Source organism: Olea europaea, unplaced genomic scaffold (genome assembly GCF_002742605.1).
Source record: "Olea europaea var. sylvestris unplaced genomic scaffold, O_europaea_v1 scaffold2342, whole genome shotgun sequence".
Classification (NCBI taxonomy): Eukaryota; Viridiplantae; Streptophyta; class Magnoliopsida; order Lamiales; family Oleaceae; genus Olea; species Olea europaea.
Genome location: NW_019241536.1, coordinates 33385 through 42786, shown reverse-complemented (window position 1 = coordinate 42786; position 9402 = coordinate 33385).

The window sequence follows — 9402 nt, the reverse complement described above, 5'->3', positions numbered from 1 at the left end:
ACAACCAATTGTATCCTTCTTTATATGGCATATAATAGCATGCCTTTTGAAAAAGAAGTAATATCATATTGGCCACAAACAAATGAATCGACGTGTCAGGCCTGTAATTACCTTTGGTCACAAGTCATTCTCTTTTTATTGAAAATCAAATTTTTAGTACATTTTTTAAAAAGATTAATGAAATATGTAGTTAAAAATTATAGATACCATGAAATATGTTGTTAGAAATAATTGTTGACTTTGATTTTATTAAAAGTTTTAATTTTTATCAAACAGGCTTACTGTCTTCATTGAGTGAATTTGATTATTCATATATACGCAATATAGTGATCAGAAAGTTTCAAATTATCAACATTATAAAGTAAAATTACCCAATAACTTATTTTTAAGGCTCTCCCAAACACGACACAACATAGATTGTGCTGCAAGCCATGCATACATTCTTGAGTGGCGGAGTCAAAATTGGCATCTGATTGGCATGCATTTTGAAAAAAATATTAATATTATATTGGCCACCAACAAATGAATCGTTTCTGTCGGGTCAAGCCTGTAATTGCATTTAGTCACAAGTCATTCTCTTTTTATTTAGCCCCGTGAAAATTAAAATCAAATTTTTATTATATTTTTTAGAAAAATTAATGATATATGTAGTTAAAAAAATTATAGATATCATAAAATATGTTTTTAGAAATAATTATTGACTTTGATTTTATTAAGAATTTTGATTTTAATTTTTATGAAATAGGCTTGTTGTCTTAATTGAAAACAAATTATTGTACTTTCTCACTATTATAAAAGATAAGAATATCCCTCTCATTAGTTGTCACTTATAACATTTGCCAAAATTTTATGCCCCGTTTGATTTTGATTTTTCACTCCAAAAAAACAATTTTTAACCGTTACATCTCTAAGTCAGTCGTTATCTTTAAATTCTTCACTCACATGTGGGACCTGTATTTCTTTTTAGCGGTCAAAAAATTGATTTTCATAATCACCATCAAATAGACCCTATATACATAGACAAGAATTGNCCTGAAAAGTATTTAGTCACTCAAAATGTCAAAATAAAACAAATCAAGGTTAAAAGACGCTATCGAGTTTAATTACAATAAACGGATAAAAATATTTCCGAGCTATTGCTGATCTTTGTCAACGAATCTAAAAATTATTCTCCTTTTCCTTCCTTACGTAGTGTAAATCTTTTGATAAATTGACGAAGAAACGTGATTAAGCTCTTATTTGACTCCCATTCTTTTAAAAATTCATTTTTTCAAAATTCATTTTCAACCACACATTCTTTAATAAAATAATATTACACGTAAATCCAAAATTTTTCTTTAATTTTTAACCACACATTCTCCATCAATCCACTATTTAAAATACATTATTTCCCCAAAATGGAGATCAAACAAGGGCTAATTCTCAAAATTATTGCACAATTTTTGTAAGAATTTTCGCACGATAAAATCTGGAATAATATTTTTCTTTGCCTGTCTGCGTGCGTGCGTCCTGCCTATTTATATTTTGCAGTCATTTTCCTTTTTCCCCAAAAGGCATCTCATTCGATTTGAATTTGAGTTCCATTCAAAGTCCATTTTACAAAGCCCAATTTGATTTTCAGCCATGCTACGTACACGGATAAATTTGTTAGATAAAGTTACATAGCAACATTTCATTGGAGATTGTCAAAAGAATAAAATTAAAACATCCAATCCTGACAACAGGGCGCTTATTCCTTTGTTTTTCAATGTGTGCAAGTCAGTTCTTGAATTTAAAATTGCAGATGTTTATCTAAGTCCATTATTCTTGATCAATATTCGCTTCGATCTCGAATTTTCTCCTATATAACCCAAAACCACAAATAATTATGTCTTGAGCCAAAATTATTTATGTCCCATTGACATGTTGACATAAAATGTATCAAAAAACTATCTCCTCTGGCTTTATAAAACCTTAAAATAATTGTTGGCTTCTCTTGTGTTCGAAGGTTCAAGTGTGCTTTTCTCGTGTTTGAAGGATCAAGTGTGCTTTTTTCATTTTTAATCAAAAACTCCATATATCTAGGCAAGGAATTTGACGTCCTTTATTGTATAATGGGAAGGAGCCCTGATTAAATTAGTGATTCTTTACTTGCCAAGCTCTCAAATAATTGCTAAGAGGTATGGAAATATATCTTTGGATAAGGACCGCACAAAGAAAGATAGTGGCCATACACGCAATTAAAAAAAAAAAAAACGACAAAAAAATCATTAGGGACAAAATCCCAATACAGATGTGATCAATAAACAATCAAATTAAGAGAGATTAGATTAATAGAAGACATAAACCAAGAATAATTTACACATCTTGACCTTAGATATGTTGCCCTATTTGTTGTAAGCATTGTTAAATCACCAATAGCCTTGCTTTGGGAATGGGAATTGTTGAACTCGATTTTTGCGCCAATAGAATTTTGCAACCTCTTCACCATGTAGACGTCACCTGTACACTTGAACACCTTGTTAGGAAGTAATGACCGTCAGTCAAGAAAATGGTTCGACAACTATTTGCACTCTGACGATTAAGTCGACGATCAGACGAGAGTTAAACAAGTGCAAGAGACGGGATAATAGAATTTGTTTAGAGTTAAGAGAATATTCATCGTACCTTGATGTGAAATGATTTCACATATATATAAAGATGCTGAAATGAACCAAGTGTGTTAATGGATCAAGTCCAAGCCCAATACGAGATTACTTGGTTAAATAGACAGAATCCAATTGGATAGTTGAAGTCAAGTCAACATACGTGGGATGCCTTCATCGTGCACATGTCACATAATTTATATATATAACAGATTTCAAATGAATATAAGTCAAAGATTTCTCTCAGTCTAATGATTTCTTTCTTGGTTATATTATGGTATATTCATCCGTTCTCCCATTTCTTTATTTCATTGACTAATACTTTTTTCATATCATAAATATAAACTTTATTTAAATATTAGTTTATTTTATTTTATTTTCTTCTACTTTTTTAATATGCGACTCTCTAGTCGAGCTTTCTTATTAATTTTCTTGACCAATATGAAGAAATTTACTTTCATGTTAAGATCTTTTAATTTGAAAATTTTGTAACATGATTTCCAAACTTATAGACCATGTTGTCTAGAGTTCCCAACTTCTCTCTCTCTCTCTCTCTCTCTCTCTCTCTCTCTCTCTCTCCCTCCCTCGTCCATTAGGTGAAAGTAAAACATAAATGATTTAATAAAATAAATAAAAATAACCTTCCAGTCTCGTTGGCAGCCACCGAATCTCTACTCCAAACCTTACACAAATGCTAGGTGGTCACTGACCCCACGGGCCACGCCAACCCAGCAGATGTAACGTTGTTTTAGTTAATTAATTGGACCTTGGTGTGTTTTAAATTTACACGGAATTCCATCATGATTAGGAGTTTTTGTCAAATTAGATTGTTTCATAGAGCTTGTTAGAAAATTAAGTTAGGATCTCTTGTTTTCTAGGAAATTAATTTTTTTGATTGCTAATTGGATGATAATGGGTATAATTTGCGATTTTTTTATTGATATTTTAAAATATTAATTATCATTAGAATCAATGAAAAGTTGGTCCCTACACTTTCGCATATTCACATATTAATAAGGTTTTGATTTATCTCATTTTTAAACTTAATTTGCACTACATCAATTTAGTATTAAAGTTTCAGCTATCTTGAAGTTCGTGAAATCCATATGGAAGAAGTGATGTTAGATGAAGCATAAATGCAGTCGCGAGTAATTATTTAAAATATTTAGTAGATATGTAACAATGTTATCAACAAATGAAAGTATTGATGGCATATAGACGATTTTCGTTACTTTTTATGTATTTGTTTATGGTGATCTTGATGTGGAAGTCAAAATACAATGTTTTGTATTATGAATATTACATATACGAGTTTTTTTAATGTAATTATGAATTATATAGTTAATTGGCATTTTAGAAAGTGCTAACTTAATTATAAAAATTGCATTGATGCAAATGATTCGTAGTTACATAAGTAACCTTGTTGAAATGTACTTGAAACTATATTATTTCAATCTTCCTAAAAGTTTGGACTTTATTTAAATGTACAATCTCTTACACCACCATTTGAATCATAATTTTTAACTTTATTGGCTCTAACTTAGGTTGTCACACACCACATGGAAGTAAAAATATAATTAAAGCTGCCCCTGGGGCATAGCCCAGTGGTGCAAAGAATAGGAGTGAGGTTATCTCATGTCTTGTTGGTAACCGCAGTGTGGGGGTTCGATTCCTGAGACATGAAATTGAACTCATTGTAGGCGCAGTGTACAAACAGCTCTTGCTCCTCGGCCTGTTGGGGCACATCCCGCGATTTACCTCCCTCACAAAGCTCTAGGGGCAGGGCGATAGAGACCCTCAAGGTTGGGGTTCAACCTTTTTTTTTTTTTTAAATATAATTAAAGCTCTCACAAGAAACCGTACTTTTTAAAGTTGATTTAAGATTTGTTGAACTATTTGTTATAAATATTTCTTAAAACACAAATGGCATTGTCGTGTTTTATCTAAGATCTACAGCTAAAATTTCACTCCTTTGAGTTAATGTATGAGCAAATTTTTAGTAGAAACCTTCCAATACAAATCTAGCCCCCAGCTTAAAAAAAATTAAATTAAATTAAAAAATAGAGAGGATCCCTATGGCTTTTGCAAGAAAAATTAGAGTAATAATACCAATAATATATAAGTAACATGAAAATGAGTTGATTAATTTAGGCTTCAGATTGTTGGATGTTGTTTTGATTGAAAATCTTCTTAGTCATTTCTTCAATTCAGAATCTTTGCCGTACATTACCTCCTTTGGCTTAATGCTTGAGAGATCAAGTGTGCTTTTTCTTTTTAATAAAATATTCCATATATATATATATAGACCACGAATTTGATGTCCTTCATATTGTTTGAAAGACATGTTATAGAGGGAAGAAAGATCATCGCCATTACCCGAAAAAGAAAAATGAAAAGGATAAAAAGTCAAAAGTAGACAAAAGGATAAAAACTAAACAATCCAATTAAGAATGAACGAATGGTTAGATTAATACAAGAAATAAACCAAGAATAATTTAAACAATCCACTTTTTATTCAACTTTTCCTTTATCTCCATTGGAATCCCATTAAGATCTCCAATAAATGTGGAATTCCTATTAATTCAAATCAAGAATTTCTTTTAATCTAGTGATTTCTTTCTTGGCTTTCCACAAGCATGTTTGGCAATCCTGATCGTATTAGGATTAGCACAACTTCGTATAGCTGGCACTAAGCATGGGCCAAGAAATTCATGGCTCACTTGGACAGGCCTACATAATACAATTCTGCTACAGTTACGATTTTTTTGATAGTTTTGTGGATATTGTGTGACATCACACATTTTTGTCGTTGATTTTAACAATACTTGAAATGATTAGTGGTCTCAATTTTGACACCTCATACAATGTCAAGGAAGATGTACATTTTTAATGCGCAAATAACTTAATCCTACATAATAAGGGGGTGTGTTTGAGCCCCATTTTTTTCAATAAGTTTTGTAATAGTAACTTTCTTTTTTTTTCGAGAATGTACGGTTAAAAATTAGAAACAAGTATTAAGTTTACGTGTAAAATTATTCTATTGAAAAATATGTAGTTAAAAATGAGTTTGAGAAAAAAGGAATTCTTATTGAATATAGAGATGATTTGACTCTTCAATTATAGAGTCGAACACAATCTTTATTTGAATTTAATGATTGTTGTTATTAATAAGTTGCAAGTTTTAATTCTCCATTTCTTAAATTATATATTCCAATCATATTTGAATATTACAGCCATCAACACTTAAAAATACATATATTAATTAGTTGGAGTGTGAAAAAAATTTGACCTTTTAAATGTGAATATACTCCTTTTCATGTACAAGACACCCTTTTAAAAATGTAAAAATTTTGAAGATATTCATAGAAAATTACTTTACAAGGCAGAAAATTAGTCCAGAGAGGTCATTTTCCACTATATATATAAGCAATGCAAATAATCGAAGTTTTAAGCTATAAGAGGAAATATAACAAGGAATGGCATATCTTGATATAAGATTTGCCATTCTATTTGTTATAAACATTCTAAAATCACAAAAGGCAATGCCTTGGGAATGGGATCCATTTGGTATAATAGTTGATGACTTCACTTGGACCAAGTTTTGGGTTCTAGCTAGCCTTTTCTTTATTTTCACTTTCGGCTCCATTCAAGTCCCATTAACATCTCCAGTAAATAATATGGGATATATACGCATTCAAATCAAGACTTACTCAATCACCCTAGTGGTTTGTTTCTTGGCTTCACTATTTTGCCCACAGCTTCTCTTTTGGTACGTTTATCCCTTAATTTTGCTATTTTCCTTATGTTTTGCTTGTATATCTAACATTTGGAGAAGTTTTATGATGGCTGTTGAACTTCTGCTGCCGACAATTCCTCATCTTAGCATATTTATTACTGCGACTCCCGCCGACCCTGAACTTCATGAGATGGATCGAGAGGCTGATCAGCAAGTTTAGCCGAAAGTGAAGCTACTTCCTGAATCCTGTTCCTTTCTGTACTGTAAAAACTAGTTTCACTAGGTATTGTCGATTTGTCGAGAGCGTTTCTTAGAGTTTATATATGCTCTTATCATGTAATTGTGGAGTTGTTCTAAACAAATCTGCAACTTGTTTGTCTTGTAAATCAGCACAATCTTATTTAGATTGTAGCTCTCGCTTGAGCCCTAAAAAATAGTCCTGTCATTTTATAATAGAATTATACACAAGCCTGTTTACTCTCTCTGTTTTCTCTTATAATTTCAATATACGATTTTTTTTGTGAGCATTAATTTTTGTTGGAATCATTGCTTCTCATTTGATTGTATATTTTACGGAATAGATGTATGACTTATAATGATATTGTGATTTGACCAAAATAAATTAAGTGATCAATTGAGCCATTTACACCTTATGGATTGTATTTAATATGATGTGATAATTTTAAGTATGTGGGTCGGGAATATATGTAAATCCTAATTAGAGTTGGGACGACTTGATAATTTTCTATATAAAGGCTAGTTCCCTCTCTTCTCCATATTGGTTTTGTTAACTTGCCTCATTGATGGCTTATACGAGTAAGGAGGGCAAGATCCCGCTGCTATTATTCATATTCACGATGGCTTCCGCAGGTATGAATTCGATTTATAAATTTATCATTATCATAATTTCTGATTCTTACTATTATTAAATTCAATAATTGATAGCAGAGCTTATACGCTAAGATCAGATTCCTTTGTAAAAATAAAAATAGCATTCCTTTTCAATTTCTGCCTTTGAATTATAAAAGGTTAGCCAGTAGCAATATTGATTGGGTATCGGTACCCTCATTGTTCCTTGCCGTCAATTAGAATCCTGTTTTAAATTCTTTTAAGGGACACGCAGAGGGGGGGAAAAAAGATAAGTAAATTGCATTCAGAATTCTGACTTGTCTCTGTTTCATTCCCAAGTTTATCAAATTCAAAGCCATCCATCATGATTTAACACAGAAACCAAGAGATTTTGAATTTAATATTAATACCCATGTTTGGACAAAAGTTTGTATAAATACGTGTGTTATAGGTCACGTGTATGTATAAAACTTGTTTCCATTAATTGATGATGAATTTGGCTACTTTTTGTTTGGTTTGTAGTTTTCATGCCAACAGCATCGCCAAACAATTTCTTAATTCCCTCCAAGTTTATTTCTAATAGTTTTGGTGTTTCCCCATTTCTGCGGGCATTTTGAGGACACAATTTATTCAATGAACTTCGGGGTTTTTCCGCCGGCACCTCTTGTATTCCATAAACCTGTCAAGTGTTCATTGGGGACCCTTGTCTTTCAGGTTATAACAATTTTTGTTAATCAAACTTGTTCATCCAAAGCACTTGCCTCTGTGTAAATGAAATATTCCACAACTAATGATTTGATGGACATAGTTTTCTACAAAATGTATCCTATTTTCCACTTCTAGTAGAGATGTTTTTTGAATGTGAAAGTTTAAAACATGAAACCACTTAAACATACCTATTTATATAGTATGTACACTGTTTTTCTGTGGCACATTATGTCCAAAATTTCATCTGAATCATGATTCTCTGGAAGAAAAACAATTTTGGACATGCTGAATAAGCGTCCGTCATACGAATAGAGGACTAGGCAGAATGTCATAACTTGTGCTTTTATGATGGACATAAAGAAAAACTAATTTCTTACTGCTATGAAAAACCTGCACCCAAATGACGAATGTTCAATATAGAGCACTTTTAGCTATTTATATTTTTAGCTTGTGAACTGTAGACAGTTTCTGTTTTCGTCAGGAAAACCTTGCAATCTGGACTCTTAGGTCAGCGGAAGCTGCTGCAATATAGTCAATTATTTCTTTTCTGTAAATCATCCTTTAAATTGTATTATATATCTGCAGGGAGAAGCTGGGAAAATGTCTGCCAGTGATCCAAATTTTGCTATATATGTTACTGATTCTGGGAACGATATAAAGAACAAGGTTGTTCTTTTCTCTTTAAACCAAGTTTTTCTTAAATGTCGTAAATGTCTTTCATATACTACTCATAGTAACTGTATTTGAATACTACATTTGTATCCTTGTTCTCCTGCTAGAAGGGCAGACATGATGCATAAATCTCGTGCACAACTTGTAGCTCTAAATGATAATCCGTGATTTGGGAGGAAACATTCCCAAGAAATTAAATGTTCACATGCTTTAGTCTTCCTACTTTTGTTTTCTACTATCTGATGTGGTTTCAATGAAAAGAAAAATATATTATGGCTTGACCGTGATTCATCTGTTTTAAAGTCAGGGCGTTTAGTTTGTTCTTTAACTTGTTTTCATGCTTGTGCGAGACATTCCTACAAAGTCGGAATGTGTCTTGAAATATTCATTGGGTTGTTTCTTAAAAGTTATGTTGATTTCATCCTCAATTGTTAGTGTCTGTTAAATGAATTCATACCTTAAAAGTGCACCATAAACTGGAACATGTTAATAAATTGTTTTTAAGAGATAAATTTTAAGACTAAAAGAAGATATGCATAATGATTTGTTTTAGTTATTAGTTATTAAAACTTTGCCCGTCATTTCTATCTTTCTATTTTTATATATTGATTAAATTTTAATATGTATTATACTCATTTACCTAAATAAAGTTCTATTGGTGTTCCAACCTAAATAGTCACGTCGATGGAAACCTACTAAATGATTACTTTACTTTCTTCATCTATTTCTACTAACAAATGTTGTATATAGATAAACAAATACGCATTCTCTGGTGGCCAAGATTCAATAGAGAATCACAGGAAGTATGGAGCA